Source organism: Cavia porcellus, unplaced genomic scaffold (assembly GCF_034190915.1).
Source record: "Cavia porcellus strain 051 isolate PalLab524CR breed Dunkin Hartley unplaced genomic scaffold, mCavPor4.1 scaffold_13, whole genome shotgun sequence".
NCBI lineage: Eukaryota > Metazoa > Chordata > Mammalia > Rodentia > Caviidae > Cavia > Cavia porcellus.
Window position 1 is genome coordinate 12,567,505 of NW_026947496.1, and position 26,712 is coordinate 12,594,216.

The 26,712-nt window shown below is 49.9% G+C and overlaps 2 long non-coding RNA genes across 2 annotated transcripts; both read right to left on the bottom strand.

Annotated features, from left to right (window-relative positions):
• Positions 1 to 24,399, bottom strand: LOC106027438 (uncharacterized). The gene is made up of 4 exons (XR_001201029.3): positions 24,274 to 24,399; positions 11,633 to 12,051; positions 11,009 to 11,134; positions 1 to 5,728 (listed from the first exon to the last, which is right to left on the bottom strand). It is a non-coding gene; the product is annotated as an uncharacterized LOC106027438 (long non-coding RNA).
• Positions 20,743 to 22,745, bottom strand: LOC134478490 (uncharacterized). The gene is made up of 3 exons (XR_010051124.1): positions 22,541 to 22,745; positions 21,917 to 21,955; positions 20,743 to 21,126 (listed from the first exon to the last, which is right to left on the bottom strand). It is a non-coding gene; the product is annotated as an uncharacterized LOC134478490 (long non-coding RNA).
• Positions 24,400 to 26,712: the final 2,313 nt, after the last annotated feature.

Genomic DNA, 26,712 nt, shown 5'->3' on the forward strand with positions numbered 1-26,712 from the left:
TTTCTGAGGCTGTGAAGGAGAATCTGATCCATGCTTTTCTCCTGGCTTCTGTTGCTTTGCTCCCAATCTTTGGTCCCAGGGATTATTGAATCATCCTGCCAATTTTTGTCTTTATCCTCATGTGGCATTCACACTATTCTATGTCCAATTTTTTTCTCTATAAGGATGCCCATCACATCGGATTAGAGCCTCACCCTAATCCAACAGGACTTTGTTTTAGCTAATTACACCTTCAATTACTGTATCTCCAAGTAGGTCACATTATGGGAAGGGAAGATTATGGCTGGGATGTGATTCAGCCCACCACAGCCTGTGGAGGCAGGGACTAGCCACTGGGGAATGTGACCAGAAAGAATGTCTTCTTGTCTTTATCCTCCCCCCCTCCTACTCTTTCTGATTCCTAAGTGCCATAAATTGAGCAGCTCCCGTCCACCATGCCATTTCTGCCTTGGAGCCAGCTAACCATGCACTGAACCCCCTAAAAGTGTGAGCCAAATTAAACCTCTTCTTTAAATTGTGGATATTTTATCCCAGTAATGGAAAAGTTGACTAATACATGGTGGTTGAGGTTCCATATATGAATTTGAGGGGACATAATTTAGCCCACAGCCAGGAGCTAAGGTCATTTATCCACATTGAACCCTCCCAAATTTCTCTTGCTTCTACTTTTCTGTGGTTGGCCCCAGCATAATCCCTTTCATTAAACATGAAACACATTAAAAGCAGAACCTCTGAAGCTCCAGAAAGGCCCTCCAAGGGTATAGCAAATCTGATGGTAAGTCACTGAAACTGAATGATCAGGTCCTAGGGCATCCTTGGGAGGAAGCTTAGTCACAGATGCCAGCAGAATATGTTGTAGCCTTGGTTCTGATCTGACCAGTGGGGAAATGGGATGAACTCGCTTCACATTTTCAGTTACAGTGTCCCTATCTGTAAGGTGGAGGGCTTGACAAGCCAGCTGTGTCACCTATGTCCCCAGGGGATGAGCCTGGCTGTGTGGGAACCAGGACAAGAACAGAAACAAGTGCCTTTTTGCCTGGAGCTTTTTCCATTGTATCTACATCTCTCTGAGATTCCAAGCCCAACCTTTCCAAACCTAACTACAGGCTTTAAATCTAACCTTCCTTCAAAATCCCTGACCCACCTAAAGATCAGTAAGTCACCCCATAATCTTTCTGGAAGGTCTGGTGGCTGGACAGCCTATAATTTCCTTGACTAGCATCACCCATCCCCACAGAGCACAGACCAGCTCTGGGCAGGACAAGAGCTGGTATTTAGTAGGCTCCGGGGCTTTTCACGGCCACAGCTGAGAGGCTGTCTGGATGCCCCACGCTGAAGCCAAGTGTGGGCAGCCTAGGGGTTTGCGTGGACTCAGGCCCAGCAGGCCACGGTTTGCTTTCCGCTTCTCCCATCTCTAGCCAGCATTTTTGACAGGGATCCACACATCTGAAAATGGAAAAATCACTAAAATCTAACCAACTACCTTCCCTCTGACTGTCTGCCGTATACACTCACAAATAACAGAAGAAATCCTCTGTTTTCTGCCCGCAAGCACAGTCTGAAAATGGTTAACACACGTTGCTGTTCGGCATTAGCCACAGGGAGGGAAGACCTTAGACATTAATGTCTCTTTTCTTTATATGCAGTGCTGGAGGGTAAGAATAAATTCCTATTTTTAGGGTCAAACACCACAATGTGTACCTATCCCTTAGAGTGTTTTCAAAATAGGCAATAACTGTCCTAAATAGACCATCTTGGAAAGGCTAATAAAGACTAAGCTTCTGGCCTTTAAAATTAACAATGGAGAAGTACCTGGTGTGTGTAAGCGACACAGGAGGAGGGAGCCACAGGCTGTGTCCATGACACTGTTCTTGTCCCCACCAGAAGTCCCAGCCCAGCAGGGAGGCAGAGCCACATGGCGGGGGGAGCATGAAATCTGCGAAGCACCCGCTTGCCTTCGAGGGGAACACTGGGGAAATTCCCAGTTTGAGATCCATGAAGAGCTTCGGGGTGGTCTCGAACTCCAGCTCGTTGGTCTCCAGTGCTCCGAAACTCACCCAGCTGGCTAAGAATCCAGATACTGTATTTGTACGGTTCCAAGAGGGCATGTGTGAACCAAAAAGCATTTGGTTTTTATCAGAATATTTTTTCACTGTAGGGAGAGCCACAGAGACGCAAAGGAAGGCCTGCACCTCGGTTTTCTTAGAGTAAAATTACAGGGTTATTTCTAGGAGACTTTTCTGCATTACCCATCAAGTGCTTTAGGATACTTACGCCCGTTGCCCACCTTACCCCCCACCCTTGTCTTTCCCTGTGAGTCGCTCCAGGCACAAGGAGTATTATAAACTATTTTTTCATGACATGTTCCTATAATTTGCAAAATAATCTGGATGAGAAACAACCCAAATAGATGTTCACATTGAAGGGATAAGTTATTCTTCAACCTTTAAAAGGAAAGGAAGCCCACCAGAGAAAGTCTAACTTGTGTGACAGTGTGCATAAACCCTGAAGCCGATTCCAGAGAGACAAGTACTAAGGATCCCTCTCACGCCAGGCACCTACAGGAGTCAAATTCAGAGGTGGGCAGTAGGAGGGGCTGCGGAGAGGGGATGGGAGGCTGCGGTTGCACAATGCTGCTCTTCCAGAGGTGGCCTTCCCAGCCTTGATGTCCCTGATGTCCATGGTTTCTGCAAACCTGTCAGCACCTCCATAGCCCGGAGAAAGACCAAAGCCTATGCTTGTGAGAGTTCTGTGGGCCCAAGTCAGACTCACGGAAGGCTCCCGGTTAGGCAGTGTTGTGACCTGTGTGTAGAGGTCTCTCCCAGGCGCACACGGTCATTGGTGGGGCTTTGTCAGAGCTCCCAGATCTAGAGTGTGATGCTATGATTGATTCACGGTGCAACACCAGCATGAAGGAAGCTGGGATTAAGAGTGGGCCATTACTACGTCAGTGTGCTGATTGGTTTGATACCGCCTTAGCTGGGTGGCCTAGATAGAATATAAAAGGGGCAGAAAGAAGCCGCTACTGTCTCACTGGGTTGCTTGCTTGCTTTTGCTGCCTTGTGCCTGCCAGGATCTCCTTCTCCTCTAACCCTCTCCCTGCCTTGGCGCCAGACAACTGCAAACTGAAACCTCTGCAAACTGTGAGCCAAATAATCCCTTCCTGCTTCACCTGTGGGGGTCGGGGGTTTTGCCTCAGCAATGAGAAAAGTAACTAAGACAAGCAGCAAGAATAAACCATGCTTGTTTCCTTTCTAAAAGTCACCTTCCTAAAGGAAATTCCTTATTAAAGGAAATTAATTAATTCCTTATTAAACTCAGTGCTCTAGGGGAAGGGGCTGGTTGGACAAGATGTCATTACTTAGACCTTTTTTTGCATAACTGCAAGAAAGAAAAATTGAGAGTAACATTCTAGGGCCTGTTCCTTCCCTCTACTGGGCCAGACTGGGTCCATTTAAATGAGGGCTGTCACCTGGGACCCTCTGTCAGCTGTCTCCTGTCCCATGATCTAAGAGAGCAAGATGTGACAAACTCCTCGCTGTGCGCATTTCCCCACAGAACTCAGTGAAAGTCACTATTGTTTCAAAGCAAGCTGAGGGCTGTGGGTTTAGTGGTTCAGTGGCACGAGCACCTGCCTGGCAAGTGCAAGGTCGTGAGTTCAATCCCTGGTACCGCAGGGAAAAAAAAAAGCCAGCTGAGGAGTTGTGGTGACATGAATCAACCACCTCTCACAGGCACAGGAGGACAAAATACAATGACCATGAAGCGGAGTGGGAGGCACCTGAGTTTATATATTAACCAATCAACAGTACTGAATGTCCATCTTAAGTTCAATGCCAGTTCTTTTTTAGTTGCAGCAAAAGGTACATAACAAAAGTCACCATCTTAACCATGTTTAACTGAGTGGTGGCATTAGATACATTGTCATTGTTTCTTTCTCCAGAACCTCTTCATTCTCCCAAACTGAAACTTTTGTTTTTGGAGGGGAGGACTGGAGACATCTTTATGTACCCCATCCTGGCCTCAAACTTAGGATCCTCCTGCCTCAGCCTCCCGAGTGCTGGAATTATAGGCCTGCATAACCATTCCAGGATCTCAAAATGAAACTCTGTACCCATTGGACAATAACTGTGTATTATCACTTCTCCTCCCAGCCTTAATAAACATCATCTTCTCTTGTTTCCTAAAATTTACCTACTCTGGGCACTTCGTATATGCAGAACCATATAAATGGGATGTGATGACTCATACCTATGGTCCCAGCACCTCAAGAGACTGAGGCAGGAGAATCACAAAAATTGAATCCCACGCTGGTCAACTTAACAATTTAGCAAGACTGTCTCAAAATAAAAATTTTAAAAGGGCAAAGTATGTACTTCTCTGTCCAGGGCCTGGGTTCAATTCCTAGTACTGACTCCCCCTGAAAAATTGAATTATTCATAGCCAGCATTATGCTTATTGCATGAGCATAACATCTCTTATTTTTATCCATATTTCAGTATGCGTCAGAATTCCCTTCCTTTTAGGAACAGGACCATTCTGTTGCCCGTGCAGATCACATTGCAAGCATCCTTCTCCCGTCAGACTCCACCGTCCGGCTTTTGTGAATAGTGGAGCTTCGAGCCCGGGGGCACCCACACTGGAGGCAGATCATTGGACCTGGAGAGCCAGGCATGTTCAAGAGAACAAGGTAGGTGCCCTCTATCCCACTGATGCCAGGAAATCACATGCTCCCTGGAGTCAGAGCATGTCGGGTAGGAAAGTTATAAAATCCTCGTCCCTATTTCATCCTAGACAGAGAGGGACACAGTCATGGAGTGACCTCCCTGAGATGGTTTGGGAAATGTAGGGTTCCTACCTTTAGGAAGGAAAGGCTGCTGGAAAGGACCCCCTCTCCCACGCAAAATTATCTCCTCAACTTGTGGCACCACATACCTCAAATTCCCCACATGGAGCTTTATTTACCTAGATGAAGGCTCAGGTAATTTTACCGGGAGTCTCCCAGGAAAATAAAAACAGCTCGGAGGGAAAGTCCGGTTGACCTGCAAGCCCTCGGCTTGAAAGACGGGTTTTGATAGCACAGTGAGCTCAGAGTGGGGCGCTATGGGAAGAGAGGCTGCGTGAGCTCAGTCAGGGGGAGCCACAAGCCGGGTCCCAAAGAAGCTTAAGCCTGGAGCTCCCCAAAGAGACCATACCGCTTGTGCAGGCCTGGCGCTGAGGCGGTCAGGATTCGTGTTCAGACACTGAAGGCTGGGAAGGGGCAAAGCAGAGAAGGTTCAAGACCCCCCCTCGGTGGGCAGTACCGCTGTTGTCTCTGTGTGTGTGTCTTGCGCTGTGTGTCATGCTGTGTCACCAGGGGCCACCATCGCTCAACTCTCGATGGTAACGAAATACTTTGCTAGGTTTTTCCAAGGGTTTTTTTTTTTTGGTGGTGGGGGGGTGTTTTTGTGTTTTGTGTTTTCATTAGCAAGGAAGAAAAATGCCCAAATGTATCCGGCAGTGGCAATCATTCCACTTCAACAAGTTTCCATCTCTCCTGCGCCAAGCCTGTATCAGAGCAGCACTGACATTGTTCTTACACTAAAATGCAGGCCTCTGCGACGGAGAGAAGCTCAGCCCTGCAGCACATGCGCTGGGCATTCTGTGGTCACCAAGCCAGCAGCTCCAGGACACCACGCGTGCTTCCTGGGGCGGTGTCACTTCTGCCTCCAGTGTCTTCGCCGAAGCTCTGGAAGAACAATGAGGCTTGAGAAAGAACCGTGGGGGCCCAAAGAAGTTGCAGATGTATTTGAAAAGCTGGGAGTGGTGGTGCACACCTGTCACCTTAGCACACGGGAGGCTGACCATCAGACTTGCACAGCTGAGCCCAGCCTGCACAACTTAGCGAGACCCTGTTTCAAGATTTAAAAATTTTCAAAAGGGTTAGGGAAGTAGCTCAGTGAAAAGGTCATCCCAGTACAAAAATAAAATAAAATAAAATATATATGTATATATAATATACTTATGCTATATATACTTATATATGCCACATACATAAGAGTGTGTGTATATATATATATATAATATGTTTTGACAATAACTACAAATGGTGAAGTCTTTTGCAGTTCTAAATCAAATCCATCTAAAGACCCTTCTAGTAATTATAATGATAACAATACCAACACACACTAATTGAGTTATAAGACATTAAATCTACTCTTTGCCACAGAGAAACCCAGAGGATGTGGAAATTCGGCGATTAAAACAAAGCCAGGAGCTAGGCGTAGTGATGTACACCTGTGACCTCAGCCCTTGGGAGGCTGAGGCAGGAAGATCACTGTGAGTTCCAGGACAGCCTGAATTACATAGCAAGACTCTGTCTCAGGGGGGAAAAAAGCCACAAAGCATGGTAATTAAGGACCTTTGCACACATTAGCTATATTGTTCGTGGAACCAGGAATCTGCCATGCCCTAGTGCGAACCATAAGCCCGCCTGGTTGGCCCTCTGAATCAATGGGTTCCACATCCAAAAATATAACCAACTGAAGATGAGAAATATTTCGGAGGACGGAATTACATCTGTACTACACACAAACAGACTCTTTTCTTCTCATTACTCCCTCAGGGATGCCATATCTCTCATCTGCAGGGCACTGCACCCATGAGCTCCTATGCATCCTCCTGCAATGATTCAGAGCCCGCGCAGAAGTTGCATCCAGGCTCTGTGCAAACTGAGCACCAGGACCCAGAGAGCCGAGGCATCCTGTGTTTGAGCGGGTCCAGACCTGATCCCAGGGATCCACAGGTGACTACCTGTCTGCCTCCTGCTGTATAACCCACAATACAAAAATAGGTTTACACGCAATTAACCCAAACAATAAACATAAGCAGCAAGCTCACTCCCTTTGTAGCGACCCTCGGTGAACTTCCCTGGCAAGTTAACTGTGCAAGCATCTGCTCTGTGCCTCCAGGCTCCACTGTCCCTGGAGGCCGCGAGCACATGGCCCTTTAGTGTCCAACCCGGGCACTCTCAGCCTCCTCTGGTCACCCTCAGCCTGAGAAGCGCACGGGAGCCAGCCGCAGCAGAGACCTCTGCGGCCTATCCTGGAGCTGCCTGAGAGCCTGCAGAGAGCTCTCCGCTCCTTTGCACTGCAAAGCTCCGCTCTACCTTTCCTTTTAAAAAGCACATATGCACAAAACACATTGCAAGCCAGGTGTGGTGGCACACGCCTGTCATCCCAGCACTCAGGAGGCTGGAGCTCCTAGGAGGCTCATTGCAAATTCGAGACCTGGGCTACAAAGTGAGCTCCCAGCCTGAACTGCATAGCAAGACCCTGTCTCAAAAAAGACACACACCAAAAAACACATTGGTGTATACTAGTTGTAAAAGATTCAGGGACCCAGGCATGGTAGACTGTAGCTGGAGTCCAGCCACTGGGGAGGCTGAGACAGGAATACTGTCTGAGCCCAGTAGTTCAAAGCCAGCCTGGACAACCTAGCAGTGAGACTCTGTCTCAAAAACTAAATAAAATGTAAAAAGAGGAAAGCACAGAGTCTCTTTAATGGGTCTGGACTGTGTGGTTTGGTTACGGCTCTCCGTGTTCATGAATGTGTCTCATAGAGATGGCCGTTGACTTACACGGTTTGATTTAGATTTTTCAGCTTGATGGTGCTGCAAAGCCATCCCCGCCTACACAGCCTTCTGCTTCTTGCATTCAGGACGGTGTTTCATGAGTTTCCTGAGACAGTCAATACTTTATCGTAAAATAAGCTGATGTAGTTGTTCTGAGCATATTCAAAGTAGGCGAGGCTCACCTAAGCTGATCGGTAGGTTGGTGTAGTAATTTTTTTCTTTTGGCATGGTACTAGGAATTCTCCTGTCCTCTTGATTTTATTTTGTGACCATCTCGCTAAGTTGTTCAGGCCAGCCCACAGACTTGCAATCCTCCAGCCTCAGCCTCCCCAGTAGCTGGAATTACAGGCATACACCACCAAGTCTCCTTAGTAAAAGCACTTTTGTTGTAATATTTTCAGTTTGCAGTGGATTTGTGGTGATGTAACCCCACCATAAATTGACACTGTGAGACTGTGCATGCTATTTTACAGCTAATATTTCCTGGTTAACAAGTATGGTCAAGGGCGTGGTCTTCTATATGCACCCCAAGAACGGTGTAGCAACATGTGAGAGAGATTTGGCTTCTCCGGTGCCCCTTAGCATCCCGTCCTTCCACCTGTTCTCTTGTGCCAGCCTCTGCCACTTTAGTAAAAGCCACAGTAAAGCAAAGGAACTGCCCATCTCTACCTGCTTTGCCAGGAGGGGTGGGCTCTGGCCAGAACAAAGCCACTCTAGAGACCAAAGGGCCACATAGAGGTGGAGGGGCCATGTCCCAGAAGCCAGAGCAGAAGCCACGCATGCAGACCTCCACACAGGGCTTGCCTGGGGCCCGTCTGCAGGTGAGGACGACCTGGATGGGACAGTGAGAGCGCTGAGCCCTGGGAGCACAGAGAGGACAGTGGTGTAATCAACAGGGAAGCAGGGAGAAAAAAAACAGAGGACAGGACACATCCCAGTGGGGCTAGGAAGGGAGCAGGGAGGGTTCTCATATCAGCCACCCCAGGGAGGGTGGAGGACAGTGCAGAAGGGAGGAAGAGGGCACAGGGCAGGTTTGCAGGGATACAGGAGGGAGGGATGCATGGGTAAACGAAGGGAGGCATGGAGGTGTGAATGGATGGGGGAAGGGGTGCATGGATAGGTGGATGGATGGACAGATGGGTGATGGATGGATGAGTGGAGGGGTGGAGGGATGGATGCATGGATGGATGGATGCATGGATGGATGCATGGATGAGTGGATGGATGGATGGGCAGAGGGATGGATGCATGGAGGGAAGGATGGATGCATGGTTGCATGGAATGAACACACTGGATGGGGAAAATGATGGTGGGTTTTTCTGCTTCCTTTTCTCTCTGTTGTGAGTCCATGGAGGAAAGGGGCATGCAGGTAAGAAAGCAGGTTGTTTGTGCCTCTGAAATAGGTTTCTGGGCTGGGGATTGAGCTCAGTGGCACAGTGTCTGCCTGGCAAGTGTGAGGTCGAGAGTTCAATTCCCAGTACCAAAAAAAAATTAAACTAAATTAAAATGACCATTTACTACCAAAATAGATTTCCTTTGCACTAAGGTACATTCATGCTTAACTTGGGCGGGGGAGGGAAGAGTTGCCTTGTTTTTGTCTTTTTTGAAACGAGGTTTAACTATGAAGTTCAGGCTGGCCTTGAACTCACTTCATAGGTCAGGCTTGCCTTGAATTCCCAGTGATACTCCTGTCTCAGCTTCCCAAATGCTGGGATTACAGGCGTGTGCCACCACACCCAGCCTCTTTTGTTTTGATTTGTTTTTTAGACTAAGAATTGACTGAATCTAGCCCCATACATGCTAGCAAGTACCCTACCACCAAGCTATGTCTCCAGCTTGCTGAATTTTTCTTTCCCCAACCACTAGGCTCTCCACCCACACAGGGAAGCTTAGCTGTGAGTGTCGCCCAGTTCAAAAGGGATTTCAGCTTTGGGAAAGAGAGCTCACTCATCTCTCATAAGCTGGGGGTCTCGCTATGGTTACAGCTGTAACAGCAGAGGCTGGAGGGCCACACGCACACAGCAGGCAAGACAGGGCTGCCCGAAGGGCCTGGCAGGGATCGGAGGTGGAGAGGCAAGAAAGGAAAGGTAAGGAAAGCCTGTGTGGGTCCTGGGCCATCTTCAGAGCTCCTGCATGAGAGTATTGGTAGACTTTACACCTTGGGGAGAAAAGCAACAAGGAACAAGGGTTGGGATCAGGGTTAGGGTTAGGGTTAGGGTTAGGGTTAGGGTTAGGGTTAGGGTTAGGGTTAGGATTCGAAACAGTGTCAAAACATTCAGAAACACCACAAATCACTTCTGGCACCAGAGCAAATATGAAGGTCAAAGATTGAACTAGGGTCTCAAGTAGCACACCATGGACATTCCTCCGGAGGATCCTTCGCGACGTCCTGAGGGCCAGGCTCACGGCTGCCCATCTGACCGGCGGGGCTGTGTGTCCACTTCACCCAAGGCTGACACAGCAGACACTGGGGCCGAGGGTGAGGTAGAGATGCTGCCCCAGGACACAGCAGCTCTGCAGGACACAGGACGCTGGTGTCAAAAGCAAGCGGGGAAACACAGAGGAAGGGCAGTTGCCATTGGCACTGAGAGTGTTAATGTTTTTTTTAAATGTCACTTCCTGTACTTCTGGAGATGCATTTGAGGAATGGAGTGAAGAAAAGCCCTCCAGTGTCTTCCAGGACATGGGGCCTGGCAGCAAACATCCGCGTGCTGGGACCTCCTGTCTCCCATACTTCGGAAGGTATCCAGTGAAAGGGGCTTGTCACAGGGTTCCGGTGTCCCTGGATCCCGGGGGCCTCTGTGCAATATGTGGGCGTCCCCTTGGTAGTGGAGGTGCCCAGCACCCTCTCCCAGCGAGGGTTACCAGACTCATGATGCTCAAGTCCTTTGCCTGATGAGAAGGCACAGGATTCATGCAGAGCCTCCGCAAGGACCCCTGCAGATGCCGTGAAATCTCCAACACCTCAGAAGTGCTCTGCACTCAGTGGTCACACCATACAGGTTAGGGAATAAGAACAAAGTCTGGGCACCTGTGGGACAGTGTGGTCCTCACAGGCCTGACTCCCTGGCACTCGATGCCCCAGGGCAGAGACCCCCTCCGTGCTGTGCTGCTGGGCAGAGCTGCTCCGTGCTCAAGTCTCTGTGCATGGAATAACACCTTATTCCATGCATTCTCTCGCCAGGCTCCATTGTGCCCTGACGTGTGCCCCTCGCGTTGGTCCCAGGAGCTGTGCAGTGAGGAGTCCAGCCAACTCGGGTCTTGGCTGCGGTTCTGGTTCCAAACAAGGAAGTGGGACTTAGAACCAGAACCGCAGCCGAGACCCGAGGGGCGTCGGCAAAATTAAACTGACTTCTCCCTTTCTGACTCCCAGCGTGCTCTGAGAAAGCATACTTACCCCAGGGGTAAGAACCAAGCATCAGCCTGGCACGGTCACGCCTGTCACTGCAGTGCTGTCGGAGGCTGAGGCAGGAAGACCACAAGCTGGTGCCCAACCTGGGCAACTTGGTGACTCAGTGAGACTCTGTCTCAAAATAAAAAATTTAAGAAGAGGGTAAGGGGTGTAGCTCATGTGGAGGCCCTGGGTTCAATCCCCAGTACGGAAACAACAGCACCAAAAAGCCACTCCAGCCCACAATATTTAATTAGCTACACCGCCTCCACCTTAGCATCACTGCTATAAAGAAAGCAGCAGAGTTAAGGCCTACGATTGGCGCCTCTCTGTAAAGTTCAATAAACAGTGTAGAAGGCTAGACTTCACCAATACTCATCTTGCCATCAGCCACTTACATCTGGGAGTTTTTTTTTTTTTAATCAAGGCTTCATAACTACCTCTCCCATCAGGCTGAGCAAAAACTGCTTCTGCCTAGGATGGTTCAGCAGACAGTGATGGTTAAGCGATTGCTTTGTTCCATTTCGCACCGTACAGTTTCACTGAAAGGCAGGTTGATAAAAATCAGCCAGGCCAGTTTCTAGATGTCACCCTCCCTCCCAGAGGGCAAGCCTCCGGGGCATTCTGTACCTGCCGGCCGTCCTTTTGGGACACGTCGGCTACCCGGCTCTCCTGGGTCAGTTCAGAGGCATGTGCACTGAGCAAACTCCAAAAGGAGGTGGTGGGGCTGCAGGCCAGGACCTCAGCTTTGCAAGCGTAGCTGCCTCCTGCTCCAGCCAGCTGTGGGAGCCGAGGAGGCTTCAGGGTTTCCTGGAGTCACGAGAAGAGGGACTCTTCTCTGTCAGAGAGACTCTTAGTTCCTTCTTCCTTGTCCCATAAAGGCCATCAGACAAGGCAGGTGCTGGGCAGGGAGCTCATCCAGGTTGTAGAAACACACAGGACTTGTCAGGGTAATGGGGCAGTTCTTCAAGAAGACAGTGACAAGCCCATGTAGATGGTGCTAGACTTGAGGCAAGCCTAGGCTTCAAGTTAGGACGACCAGGTCGAACCTAAAGCAAGCCAAGGAGGAGCAGTCAGTCAGGGGAGACTGCCCGGAGGAGGTGGCCCTAGCACCACATCCATGCCACTGATCCTAAGTGGATTTTGTTACTTGCACTATGGGAAAACTACCAAGCCAGAGGGTGATAAGCTCGAATGTAGGTTTCAAAAGGATCATTCTGGCTGCTGGGTAGGGCCAGGAAGTGGGGAGGATGGAGAAAACTGAAAGGAGCAGCATGTGCAAAGGCCCAGGGGCAGGGGAGATCTGTCCTGAGGTCACCAGAGTGTTCTGAGTAGCTGGCATGGAGTGCCAGATGGGACAGAGGGAGACAACACCAGAGAGGCAGTCAGGGCCTGGGCTACCAGGTCTATCACATATTGGAGGCCGAGAAGTAGAACTGACTCAACCTGCTGAGCTCACCCAAGTCTCCAGGTTGCAGGTACTGCCAAGTACTGCAGGTACTCCCCAAACAACCAGGACCCAGGGTGTGGAGGACACGTGAGCTCTGCACACCCAAGACCTACACTGCTTTTCAGAGCTATCAAAACGTGGGACCATCTTCCGCACGCTTACCTATAACACAAAGGTTTGCTCCTCTCTGAAGCTCAGTGGGGAAAGGAGGGGACTTCCTTTTCTCAGCTTTTTAAAAAGCTTTCATTTTTATCAGCGCACGTTTGCAGTACCCCGTGCTCACATTCCTCGTGGGCAGCGGCCTCACAGAGCCCCTCCCCTCCCCGCCATTTCTTGGTCCCCTCCCCGTCTGCAGATCTATTTCCTGTTATCCATCTTTTTGTTTTGCTATGTATAGTTTGCATTTCTCACATCAGAGAAACCATGTGATATTTAACCTTGTGTGTCTGATTTCTCTTAAAATACGGTCTCAAGATGCACCCATTTGCCTACAAAGGACTCAGCTGAGCCTTCTGTAGAGCAGAATGATATTCCGTTGTGAGTAAATGGCACATTTTCTTTATCCATCTGTCTTTTGAGAGGCAGATAGGCCACTTCCAAGATTTAGCAACCATGAATTACGTAAGAAGCAGGAGGGTGACTTTAACTCTTTTGGGAAGATACCTCGAGGGGTTTCTCAACTTGGAGCCCATGGATAGGGAATACAGATTTATGTCCGATTTATGTATATTCACATCAACGAGCAGGAAAAGCATCTCCTTGAGCTACAAATGTGGGATTTCATAATGCAGAAGGCTGTGGAATTGAGATGGTGTCACGCCCTGCCGTGTGTGACCAGGGTCACGCTGCCTACCTCACTCTGCTTTAAGTTTTTCCATGATGAGAGACAGCGCAGCACCTGCTGACTTAGTCACTCTCCTCCTCACCAGGACACAATTGCTGACACCCACGACCTCAAGGGACAGAGGTTTGTTGCAGTCCACCATCTGTGGAGGTCTCAGCCCACGGTGGTCAGCGGGCTCCCTGGTAGGACCATGTAGCAGAGGGTCCAGCGGAGGAAGCAGCTCAGGGCGTGGTGGACAGGAAGTGGACAGTGAAAGGAGACCCAGCTCGGGGGGGGGGGGGAGAGAACCCCCAGGCCATGCCCCAGGGACCCACCTCTTCCCACCAGACCCCCCTCCCAACAGCGAGTCACCTGTAAGCTCCCACAGTCTGGTCACCTCCCCAAGCACCCCTAGGAGCTCCTGAGGCTCCTACAAGGGAAGTGGGTAGCCCAGAGCCCGGCCGGGTCAGCACCCAGGACGCGGTGCCCTCGCCACATTTCTGGGATTTGCTTCCCTATCGCACTCCGACCACCGCTGCCTGGCCCATCTTAAATCTGTCTTCCCGTGGTTTCCTGTGACACAGACTATTTGCTTCCTGGCTTACTCCTTTTCGGGTTGTTTTACTGCTTCCTCTTCATCCTCCCAGCCCCGAGGAGTCCCTCAAAGCCCCAACCCCTCTCAGCAGCCCCGGCCACATGGGTGGGCAGCTCCTGCCTCCAGTGGACAGGTCCCGAGCCCATCTGAGGTCCCAGCCTGTCCAGGCTTGATGGCCCACCCTGACGTCCTGTCAGCAGCTCGGATTCCTGGTGTCCAGCTGCTCACCCCTTCCCACGGCCCCTCTGTCTTCTGACCTCCTCTCTGGCAGCTCAGCCCCCAATCGCCCAGACCAGAGTCCCCGGCCATCTCCACTATGTCACCCCAGTTCTCCGCAGCCCAATGACCAGTGAGGCTCACTGTCACCAGACTGTCTTCCTCCTTCCCTTCTGCCCACTTCCATCTGTTCCGTGTGCCGTAAATGCTACACCTGCCCGGAAACGACCTCCTTACCTCTGACGCTCATCTGTGATCTTGACTTTCTCTCCTCCAGCCCCAAACACCCTGCATTCATCTCCGGCTCTTCGGTCCAGGCTGGGCCCCTCATCTGAATTCCACATTCTAACCCTTTCATCTCTAATCCCAGGTTTGGTTTCCTTCCATCCGGACTCCGGCCTCCCTGCACAGCTGCCAGGCTCTGACTCCTGTGGTCACCTCCGGAAGTGGAGCGACCCTCACCACGCACGGCTACCAACACCTGTCAGGCTCCCGGGCTTCACCTGATGCTTGACATGCGAACAAGATCGCCACCAATTTGAGAAAATCAAACGCTAAAGTCAATGCGCTGAAGAAATTAGACCCTGGGGAGAGAGGTACTACAGGAAAATGAAGAGAGCTTTAAATTAAGTATAATTATTGTCCCCAGAGGGATGTGCAAAGATGCAAAATCCACAAAGGACCGGATGTCTAGGAAAAGAAGCCCTTAGCGTCAGTGGAAATTGAAGACCTAATTGCTGAACGATGCAATGAATCACAGATACTCATCCACAAAGAGCGAATGTGTTAAATGGAAGAGCAGGCTGGTTTTCTCATGAGATTGAAAACGTGAGCTAGACATTTAGAGACGTGACGATATGATCCATGGGTCCAGCTCCCTTACAGGAATTCCAGGACAGGACAGAGAAGAATCCAGAGGAAAACAAACTATGCCAGACTCTCCCAGGGCTGAAGAAAGATTCAAATCACCAGATGAAAGGGGATTAGTAAATAACGTGCAAAGATGATTACAAAGTCATTTTACAAAGTGGCTCTTATTTTAATAATTAGAAAAGATTAAATAGTTTCTTAGTGTCTTTCAAGAAGTATTTCATTCACCAAAAAAGAAATGAATCTCTAGCCAGGCGTGGTGGCTCATGCCTATAATCCCAGCACTCAGGAAGCTGAGGCAGGAGGATCATTGCAAATTCAAGACCAGCCTGGGCTACAAAGTGAACTCAAGGCCAGCCTGAAGTGCATAGAGACCCTGTCTCAAAAAAAAAAAAAAAGAAAGAAAAGAAAAGAAAGAAAGGAATTTCTGCCTGCTGGGAGTGGTGTGGGTGTCTGGAGTTCCAGGAGGCTGAGGCACAAGTTCAAAGCCAGCCTGGGCAATTCAGTGAAAAGCCATCTCAAAATAGAAAAGAAATAAATAGAAATAAATACCAAGATTCAGCACTAGAGCACTGCCTCACTCACGCAGTGCCCTGGGTTTGAGCCTGTGTACCACAGGAGGAAGAAAGGAGACGTGAATTGGCTTCTCAGCCTTCCAGAATCCTCTGTCCCCACAGGACAGAGCACCCCATGATGGATTGGTGGCCACACTTCAAGGTTCCCCTGACTATGAGCTCCTCATTGAAACCAGCCCAGTGAGGGCTCTGAGGAGATGAGTGAACAGATAGACAGCCCACCTGCCTCTCTCCTGTTCCCCCACCCCGCCTGTTGCAGGCTTGGGGAGCAGGCCCGCTGCAGAGGCTGGGAGCAAGGGCATCTGGGGCTCTGCAGGAGCAGGGAGAGGGTCAGTGAGTGGCTCTGTGCATAGAGACCAGCTGTGAGCGCTGCATGCAAGGAACAAAGTGTCTTCCCAGGATGGGGGACCCACGGTGGGCGGGACCCCAAGCTCAGCCTTGATCTGAGTGAATCTGCCTAAAATGGTGCTTTGGGGGGCCACGTGGAAGGACGAGCTTTGTGTCCCCGAGATAATCCAGGATGGGGAGGAGCCAGGTGGCTGGAGAGAAGGCCAAGGCCAGTGCCATGTGGCTGAGTGTCCCATCCTCAGGGCTACGCAGCACTTCCAAAGGCCCACATCGAGGCGGGAGAGAAGCCCAGCAAGCAGCTCAGCGTGAGGTGAGAGCTGGGGGCAGGGCGGGATCCCCTGGCAGGTGGCACGTGTGCCCAGGGAGGTGGCGCCTGGGGGCCTCTGCCACGCTGGACAGGCCCTGCTGCAATGCCTCCTCAATGCCCTCCTCCTGCAGGACCAGACAGGCTCCAAGCTACCAAGAGTGAACATGGACAGTGCTCCTGGTCGCCCTCCCGCTTCACTGCCCTGTGACAGATAAAAGAAACACAAGCCAAAGAAGCAGTTTATGTCATGCATTTATTTATTTTTTTCTTTGCCAAGTCATTCACTAGTAGTTTCTCAGAGTTCTTCTAAAGCCCTTAAATGAAATTAGACCCCAAAACCTTTATTATGTTAATGGAGGCCACTCTGGGTCCAGATACAATAACTACAAAGGGAGAGGGAAGTGTGTTTATCCTGCGAACCTGCTGGGGGCCACTCCTGGTATTTTCATTACTCTCTCATTGACGCATGACACTCTTGAAAGGAACATATTGTTGGTCCCATTTCAAGGGTAGGAAATTCATCTTACAGACCAGTGCTAAACAGAAAAATCAAAAAAAATTTTTTGGTACCAGGGATCAAACTCAGGCCTCGCACTCATCAGGCACTGAGCAAAATCCCCAGCCCCAAATTTTTAAAATTTAGAGAACCGAGGCTCCCAGAAATGAAGAATTGTACCAACAGGGCACCGTAGTGGACTCCTGTAGTCACAGCTACTTTAGAGGCTGAGGCAGGAGGATTGCTGGAGCCCAGGAGTCGGAGGCCAGCTTGGGCAACATAGCAAGACAGTGACTGAAAAGGAAGGAAAGAAGGAAGAAGAAGGGAGGAAAAGAGGACAGAGGGAAGGAGCAAGGGAGGAAGAGAGAAAAAAAAAAGGAAGGAAAGAAGGGAGGAAGAGCTGGTGGGGTAGAGGTCTAATTCTAACCACATAGATCTAGCCAGGCGTGGAGGCACACACCTGTAACCCCAGCACTTGGGAGGCCAAGCAGGAGAATCATTGCAAATTCGAGAGTGAGCTCAAGGCCATTTTGAACCAGATAAAAAAGGTCTGGCATCCCCGTGTAACATGGGCAGGACGTTAGTGTGACAGGTGCACCGCGTTAGCTCTGCGGGCGCCGGTTCCCTTTCAGGTGATTCTCCGTGTCCTCCACTGGCCCTTGGGAACCGCCTGCTTGTCGCGCAGTTCTAAAGCAGGCACCACCTTACACACCAGCAGGCTTGGGGACAGCCTGTGTGCAGTTTTTGCACAGAGCGATGCAAACGATCCCTCCCACTGGGCCTTGCTGGGCGGGCCGTCGTGGGAGCCCTGACCTTGACTCCTAAGCGCTGCTCCTCGCTGCGGCTCGGGGCGACGCTTCCTGAGCCCCTCCCCGCTCCCTCTGGCTGTGTGCGCTTCCTCCCGGCTGCCGGTCTGCAAAGGAAGAGCTGGGCAGCAACAGGAAGTAAGAGGGAAAACACAACCGAGCGAGCGCAGAGCAGAAAAATCAAGACTGAGGACCTCGGGAGGCGGGGAGCAAAAACAAACTGAAGCTGTTGACCTCAGCGCCTTCCGCTCCGACGGGGAGGAGCAAGCTGGGCGCGACCCTGCCCCAGGGGCTGGGGCGCCTCTGCCCGCGCATCCCTGCCTAGCGCGAGCCCTGCGCCCTCTTAGAACGCAGCGTGCGCTAAGCCAGGCTGACTTCTAAGTAAGAGCTCCTCCCCCAACATCACGGTCTGGGCCCTGCTCTGCTGGGGGCGTGTGGCGGACAAAAGGGAAACGCCGGAGCCTTGGGCAGCAAAGAGCCTTCAGCAGGAACTAACCAGAGGCTTTGCTGCCTTGCAACAGAGAACACCACCACCAAGGCCAAGTGACAAATCAGAGGGAGGCAGGAAGAGCATCTTAGCATTTTAAAAGCAGAAATGCAGAGCCAGGGGAAGTGGGGCAAGCCTGTAATTCCAATACCCTGGAGGCTGAGGCAGGAGGAATTAGCCAGGAGTTCAAGGCCAGCCTGGGCTACATGGCAAAACCTGTCTCAAAAAACAAAACAGTAGAAACCGACAGTCAGCATTGTATCTTCCTCTCTCCATCTACAGGTTTTCTTGTAGAATTGAGATCAAATAAAGATTTCCGAGTTCCCCTAGCTATCCGGTCTGTGGCACAGCCTTGGTGTGAAGGTCCGGCCTTGATTACCTGTGTGGCAGAGGCAGCTCTGGTGAAATGTAAGCCACAGGTCCGAGCTGCCAGGGTTGTGCAGAAAGTGAGACTTCACTACAGGTGATAGAGAAGCCACAGGCAGTCTCTGCAGGGAATTGTTCTCTTTGGAAAAATTAAAACCAAGCAAAATAAGTCACCATGTTGCAAAATAAGTCACCAGCATGTTGGAAAATAACAAAGCAAAAGAAAAGGCCTTGGAGGGTCACATCACAGTGACAAGATTCCCCTGGTCACAGTGAAACCATTGGACACCTAGCCAGGGATTGTTGGGCATGCATGGAGTAAACACCAAGGTTTCAGTCACATCTGTGAGATGTGACATGGTTCAATTCTCAAACTTCTTTTTTTTTGTACTGGGGATCAAACTCACGACCTCACGCTTGCCAGGCAGATGCTTATGTCACTGAGCTAAATCCCTGGCTCTCAACTTTATTATTATTATTTTTTTTTTTGCTGAGTATCAAAGCCAGGGCCCAGCTCATGGTAACCAAGTGCTCTACCCATGACCTACACACTTAGCTCTGAAATCAGTTGGTTTTAATTTTTAAAACAATGTCATCCAATCAGATGTAGTAGTGCATGTCTGTAATTCTAGGACTCTGGGTGACTGAGGCAGGAGGATAGCAAGTTTGAGCCCAGCTTGGGCAACTTAATTACTTAGCAATACCCTGTCTCAAAATATAAAATTAAAAAGGGCTTGGGTTTTAGTTCATTGCAAAGGCCTTGGTTCAATCTCCGATAGACAGAGATAGGCAGGAGAATATTACCCAAGGAAGGCATTATATCAAATAAAATTATGAAAAAGAAACTTCAAAAAATTAGAACAGAGTTGCTTTTGTCTGGTTTCTTCCTCAGATGCCAACACCCATCTAAAACAATAATTCCCTTCTCCTTTTTCTGCTCACCAAAATAGTTGAGGAAAACATCCCCTGTACCTTTATACCTTATGACTCCTGCCTTGAATACACATCTCTGTCTTGGCCTAAATTTTTGCCCATGTTAGGTAACATCTACAAGCCTTTCTCCCTGTCTGTCCCTGTCTGTCTGTCTCTTCCACTTACAAGCAAAAGTCCCCAGTCATTTCATTGTGATGGTACTGTTTCACCAACAACCTCATAACAAAAAGCTAACAGCAATGAACTTCGTAAAAACATCAAGCCAGTCCTATACACACACACACACACACCCCAACTATAACCACTGATTCTGGCTAGCTTTCTACTTTGGGAGGGCAAAAAGCACATCATATGCTCCCCTCCCCAAGGACACATTGAGGGTTACTTATTTAGGATCCAAAAATAGGAAAACAAGGGTCCTCTACTGGCAGGGGTAATATTTGCGTACCACCCTCCCAATAAAATGTGGGTAGAGATAAAACAGTAAGTATTAATGTGTATTAAGTACACACTGGATACGAGGCCATTGTGTAGTATAGATTATCTCATTTGATTCTCCTAACAATTTTAAGAGGGTATTATTTCCGTTTGACAGATGATAAATTAAGGTTTAAAGAGTCTCTTGGGGAGGGTATGGGGGCACACGCCTATAATCCCAGCACTCAGAAGGCTGAGGCAGGAGGATTGCCACAAATTCGAGGCCAGCCTAGACTACCCAGTGAGACCCTGTCTCAAAAAAAAAAAAAAAAAAAAAACAAGGTGAGTCTTGCATGGAGCAGAACTAAACCACGAGCCCAGTGTGGAGCCCAGCTCCTTAGTTCCTAGGCCATCCTGCCACCCCTGGAGTGACACAGAGGAAGATCTGGAAATGTCTGACCTGCATTCCACAGCTATTTTCTAGCTCTCAGGCTCTGCCCTTCCTCGTGTCGGGCTTCCCTGGGTCTTATGGGATTGCAGGAGAGGACAGGAGACAGGCTTTCCAAAGGAGCTCACAAAGGCAGAAAGGGCCCTGTCTGAGGCTAGCAACCTCTCAGAAAGGGACGCCAAGAATCTGACCCCTGACGCTGGACCTGTGGCCCAGGAGCAGACTGAGAACGAGCCCGGAAGTGGGTCTCCAGCTCTCCGGGCCGTGGGGCAGCAGCTTCAGCGCCCCACAATGCACAAACCATAGCCACCATTGAGGGCACACACGCACGGGCTAGGCGACATGGGCAACCTTGCTTCTATGCGGCTGAGCGGTGCAAAGCTCTGCACGAGACTCAGGACGCTGCCACGCAGTCTCCCACCAGCTAAGGAACGAAACGGGAGCCAACCGCGGAGATGCCTTCAAAATACATTTTGCAACCAAGCAGGAGAAGGAGGTTATTCAGAGCTTGAGTGATCACAAAGAAACAAACAGTGACTTTAGGTCAGGGATTGGGGTGGGCTTGGGCCTGCAATGGCCAGGCTGATGGCGCAGAGTGGCCTTTTGGTCTGCACCACTCACACGATGAAGCCCCAGGACCATCTCGGTTTTTATGGTTTCCATTCTCGTGAGGATTTTCAACCTCTCCCCAGGGGGAAGTCCTGAGGATGTTAAGTACCCAGTAAAGAGCCGGATAAATTGGTGAATTGAGAGTCTAATATTGGTACATGTATTCAACACATTTTCACTTTATTCAGATGCTGTGATGTTTTAAAGAAAGTTGACAGATTCTTGATAATGTGCTCTTCAAAAGGTAGAGCTCAGCCAGATAGGATGGCACACTCCTTCAGTTCTAGCACTCTGGAGGCTGAGGCAGGAGGGTTGCCTAGAGTTCAAGGCCAACCTGGGCTACATATTGAGTTCAAGTCCAGCCTGAACTGCATGACCCTGTCGAAAAGAAAAGAGGGGGAACTTGATTCCCTTCCCAGTAGCAGGGAGCTATATTTCATATTTTTAATGAATTCAAAATGTTGTCAGTATGCCCCCTCCAAAATGATCCGAGAGAGATTAGGGCAGCAGGGTAGCACGTTCCTCTTTGCTGTTGCTCATGGATCTCCCCAACTTGGGGAAGTCAGCTGCCATGACATGAGGACACTCAAGAAGACATTTGGAGAAGCCCACATTGCAGAAAGTAGCCAAGGGCCCCTGCATGCACCATCTTGAAGAAGATCCTACATGCAGCCCAGTATGATTTCAGGCCACAGCAGCCCAGGCTCACGTCCCAGCTAACCTCAGTCCAGCTGCTCCCGACCCACAAAAACGGTGACACAATGAGTATCCATTGCCCTAAGCAAGCAAGTTTTAGGATAATTTGTTCTGCCACCGGAGACATAACTAACAGAGGCCTCTGTCCTCTGCCATTTGCAAAGCTCTGGGAAGACAGTGGGATATAAAGTAGTTCTGTCCATGCCCCAGGACTCATACTGTGGTTCTGATGGGATGGAGAGAAATGGAGGAATTCAAGTCCTTATGGTCTAGGACTTGTTAGAAGGGTGTCCTGGGGGAGAGAGTGGGAAGGATACAGAACGATGCCAAGGCCTCTGGCTGGATGAATGGATGGTCAGTGGGGCCCTTGACAGAGAGAAGAGACCCAGAAAGTGTGTTAGGTATTGGACCTTTTGAGTTTAAAGTCCAGGAAGAAAGATCAGTCTGAAGTTAAGACCTAGAAGCCACTTACATGGAGCTGCCGATTGAACCTCCATGATGAAGGAGACCCCTGAAAATGAGAACACCCTGAGATAAGACACATTGGGGACCACCGACTCTGAAGAAGCAAGCAAAACATTGCCCAGAGTGATAGGAAGAAAATCAGGAAGCCAAGAAAATGGACTTGCTCGAAAGGTGACGGCAACACAGGATTCTGAGAAGTGTGCTGTGTCCCCAAAACTCAGCAACAGGGACATGGCCCAAGACTGTGACCAGCACGTCCATCTCAAGGATGCTCACCTGGGGCCCACAAGGCAGTCTTAATAGTTAAAGACATATTAGAAAGAGTTTTCAGCTACTTGTGTCACCCCCAGAATCACTTTCTAAGCCAGCACCCCTCACTGGATTAGCAGGATGGCGCAGTGTTCCCTGAGTACATCCCAGAGTTCACTAAGACAGCCCAGAAGTGGGGCCGTGCGGGCCGCACTGGGCACCAGTAACAGACTTCTCCCACGGCGTTCTTCCAGAACACTGGAACGATGGAGCTGATGGAGGTATCCGCCCGACCCTTGAGTTCCAAGTGAACTAATCACCCACCTCTCACCACTTTGTCTCTGTTCTACCATCCGTTAAATAAGGAAGAAGCAGAACTCACCACCAAGCCCTACGGAGGGACCCGGATGTCTTGGCTTGGCGATTGGCCCAAAGTAAGGGCTCAGGGAAATGGTTCCATTATAATACATAATGAAATGGTGCTTTGAGAATTAGGAGCATGATATAGGCGATCCCAGGCACCATCAGAAATCTTGCACTTTGCAGCACAGCAGATCAGTCTGTGGGTCTCCCCCAACCGCTCCCCATCACCACCCTATTCCACCAGGGGATGGTCTGATAGGAAGCCCAGTTTTGAGCCAGATAATGAGCCCAGCAACACAGCAGCCTGACAGCACAGGAGGAAGAAAAGATAACAGGCTTGTGGGGTTTTGTGGGTTTTGTCGTGCCGGCTGGGGGAACTCCCTTCTCAGGCAGCAGAACCAAGGGAGCAGTTAAAAACCGAATACCTATTTCTTGGTAAATGCTAAGGGCTAGGAGTTTCTATAACATCATTAATCAGGAGGTGGAAGCACCAGGGCTCTGGTGGCCAGTGACAATTTGGCAACACCAAAAACAAACAAACCTCCAAGAGAATCCAGCAAGACCAACAAATTATATGACATTTCAAACTCAGCAGGATACGAAACACATACCCCCCAAAGAGGAAGTAATGTATTCACCCCGGCCAAACAATGAAGTCTGCACTTTGAAAGGGGGGAAACCAAGTATAAAGGGACAGGTTATCTTCCATAAAAGGCTACAGAGTTGTGACCTAAAGCGTCACGGCTAGCAGGGTCCCGTCCAGTCAGCCCCGTGACCAAGATTTATGAGCGAACAGATTCCGATCCAAGCAAAGAGAAATCGGAGGCTCCTCCCCTGTAGAACTCCCCACAAATGACACAACTGGGAGTCACCGTGGAAAAGAATAAAAGGAGAGAGGGGAAAGGGACGTCACCTGAGTAGACAGTCAAAAAGATGGCCCCAAGAAAGTCCTTGGCAAGCCCTTGCCTTACATCATGGTATCCAGATGAATGTCTGGCATTTGACAACAAAGATGTAATCTTCTGTGTAATGATGCTCTCGGTAATCCCAGTTATCTCAAAGAAGCATAAACATGAATTAGGTGTTCTCGGCGCCTCCGGTTGGGGCAGGGGGTCCTGTTTCGTCCATTATTGCACTGAGAAACTGAGGTACAGAGGAATGAAGGAAACCGCCTTGAGGATGGCAGTGTGCGTCAGCCGCCCCACCAGGAAGGCTGGCTGCACCTCCTCGCTTCCTGGTTTCCTCTATAAATATTTGAGTGTGTTCCCTTCCTCTCCCAATGGGGTCTACAGCTGCCATTCTGTCGCTCAGAGAGGCAGCTTTTTTCCAGGAGAGAAGGCACAAGATCCAGACCACACTGGAGAGGGGCTAGGTGTCCTCACACCGGGCGCACTGGCCAGCAGAAACCAACATTTTTTCTGGGCTGGGGCTTTCCTCTCATCACCTGCAAAACCCATTTGCCCTGGGGCCCTGAAGGTCTCTCTGTGGAGGGACCATCCCTGGGCTCCTCATTCGCAGGCAGTGGTTGCACAAATTAGCAGCACGCTTTGCCCCCCCCCCCCCCAGCACCAGAATCCAATTGTGCTACTCTCTGTGCCAAAAGGCTCCCGAAGTGTGCCGGGCATTGTCAACACACTGGCACACGTGCTCCTGCAAAGAATTTCGCTCAGCTTAACGGCCACCAGGACATTTGTTTGGCGATCCAGCCCTCTAAAGAAAAAAAAAGGAAAAGGAAAAAGAAGAAAAGCCTACCTACTGCGTGGTGGTTTGTGACCCCTGCAAAGCTGAGTGGAAGTTTAACTGACTCCAAGGAAAGCGCACACACTGTCTGAGGAGCTCCCACTTCTTAACACAGCCCAGCCAGCTTTTGGAGCAAAGGGTGACCCAGATCGGATTGTTCTAGAGGTTTGGTCACAGATGGTGTAATGTTACCTTCTGCCCACTGGGACCTTATCAGCCCTGTGTTCCTGGTCTATTTTGAGACCCATTGGAGCCCACTACCTGGGACCTGGGGACCTGGGAGTGTTAAAAAAGCAATGCACAGCTGACAGGTATCGCAGCTGCAGAGTTCAGGGAACAACAATCATCAGGGAAAAAAAACATCTCTCGGTAGCTGAACTTAGGATTCCAAACACTGCTTTTTATTCCATGTGAAATTTAGAGGCACAGGGTCATCGCCTCCAGTGTGAACCAACAACACAGACACATTCTTTAATTAGAAGACAGACAATTAAAAACTGAGCTCTTTGCACCAGGCAGAGCCGAGAGCAGACATCCTGGTTAAGCAGGTGAGGTCTGGGGAGGAACATGAAAGCCCTGGTTCCTCGCTGAGGTCTAATGAATAGGAGAGGATAGCTGCTGCCTTCGCCACTAGAAGGTGGCCGGTTCCACACTGTGTCCCCAGCTACCCCCACAGAGCCTGCAGTCTCAGGCTGACCCAGCCGCAGGCCAGGCGGGAGCTACATTAAGGGGCAGTGCTCTGGTCACCACTGGCCCCCGGCGCCCCCCGGGCTGGCTGCAGTGCTGGCTGCCTGACATGTAGCACTTGCTGTGTGCTCTGGCGCCTCACTGCTTGTGGGACCCAGAAACCGCTGCTTCTGACCTTGCGGGGACACGCCCCTTCCTCCCAGCTCCCAAATATAAATGGCTTCCTCTTCTGTCTCTGCCAAGCCAGTGGGGACCATTTCATGCCATGCAGGAGCACTCTTAAAATACATCGGTCTTCCTGCTGTCTACATTTGGTTTTTGTTTTTTTGTTTTGTTTTGTTTTGTTTTTTTGGTTTTTGTTGTTGTTGTTATTGTTGTTTTGAGACTGGGAGTCACTATGTAATCCAAGCTGGCCTCACACTCTCCATTGTAACCCAGGCTGGCCTCAAACTTGCTACAATTCTGCGTCAGCCTCCCCAGTGCTTGGATTATAGGCACATGCCAGCCTGCTGGGCTTGGTTTTTGTCTTAATGGCAGTCGGGTGGGGAAATTTATTTCTAGCAGACAGTTCTTTAGGACTGAAAGGAAGAGAGGTTAACAAGGTTTCATCTCTATCTCCTAATGAGAAGTACAGGCTAGTGGTGTAGGTCAGTGGTGGAGAATTTGCCTAGCATAAGTGGGGTCCTGGATGTGACCCTTCGCACCGTCACCAGAGAGAGACAGACAGACAGACAGAGAGCTAATGACAGACAGACAAAGATAGGCAGAGAAACAGAGACAGGAAGAAGATGACCAGTTAAAGCCCACAGTAAAATGCTGAGGGTCCTGCAGAGACTAGGAAGTGAGAGGTGAGTTCCCATCAAAGCATGCAAAAGAGGCTGGGGGAGGGGAGCATTGGGGATGATAGCTCTGCAGACTCCCTGTGTGACAGACAGTGGCCTTCTGGGCTCCTCTGTGGCCTTTGCTCACTGAAGAGCCATTGTGCACAGCACCCTCTTCCTTCCTTCTCTCGAGACAAATAACAAGCCACCCATGTCCCTTTCTTTAAGTGGGGAACTTATTTGCCTGCAGAATGGTTCTCGTTAGGGGGCTGAGATCTGAACCGTCTTTCAAAGTCTCAGCTTTCTGATGAGTATTTCTCAGAGTGGAAAGGCCGGAATAATTAGGTTAAGTCACAGCCAGCTCCCAGCCATCTGTGCATCGAGTGTGCGGATGATCTTGGTGGTGGCTAAGCCACTTAGGGACCTACTGTTCCTGGGGAGACAAATGCGGTGGGCTAAGGAAACAAGGGCCTTGGTGTGGGTCTGATTGGCAGCAGTTCTTACCTCTCCCAAGACAGGAATAACCAGATGTTTAAGATCTACAAGGAAGAGGAGGCCCATCTCTGTGGGCGAAGGCTCTGGGGACACAGATCTGTGTTCAAATTCTAACCCTGTCACTGAGTGGCTCTGTGACCTCAGAGCAATTATTTAACCCTTGTACGTGTCAGATTCCTCTTCCATTAAATGGAAGGCGAAGAAGCTTTGCCTTGTGGGATTGTTGCAAAGATTAGCATAAAATGCCAGGTGCAGAACAAGGGCTTAGCAAGTGGCAAATAATTATGGGGGAATAAATAAAAGGAAGAGAGAGGATTTGCTAATAAACAAGTCTCCTCCACTAATCCCACCTCCAGTTATGAGGGGGGAGCTCAGCGTTCCTCCCTGGAATCTTGCTCAGCGCTGAGGCCATCTGCTTGTTCACTTGCAGTAATAATCCAAGGCCAAA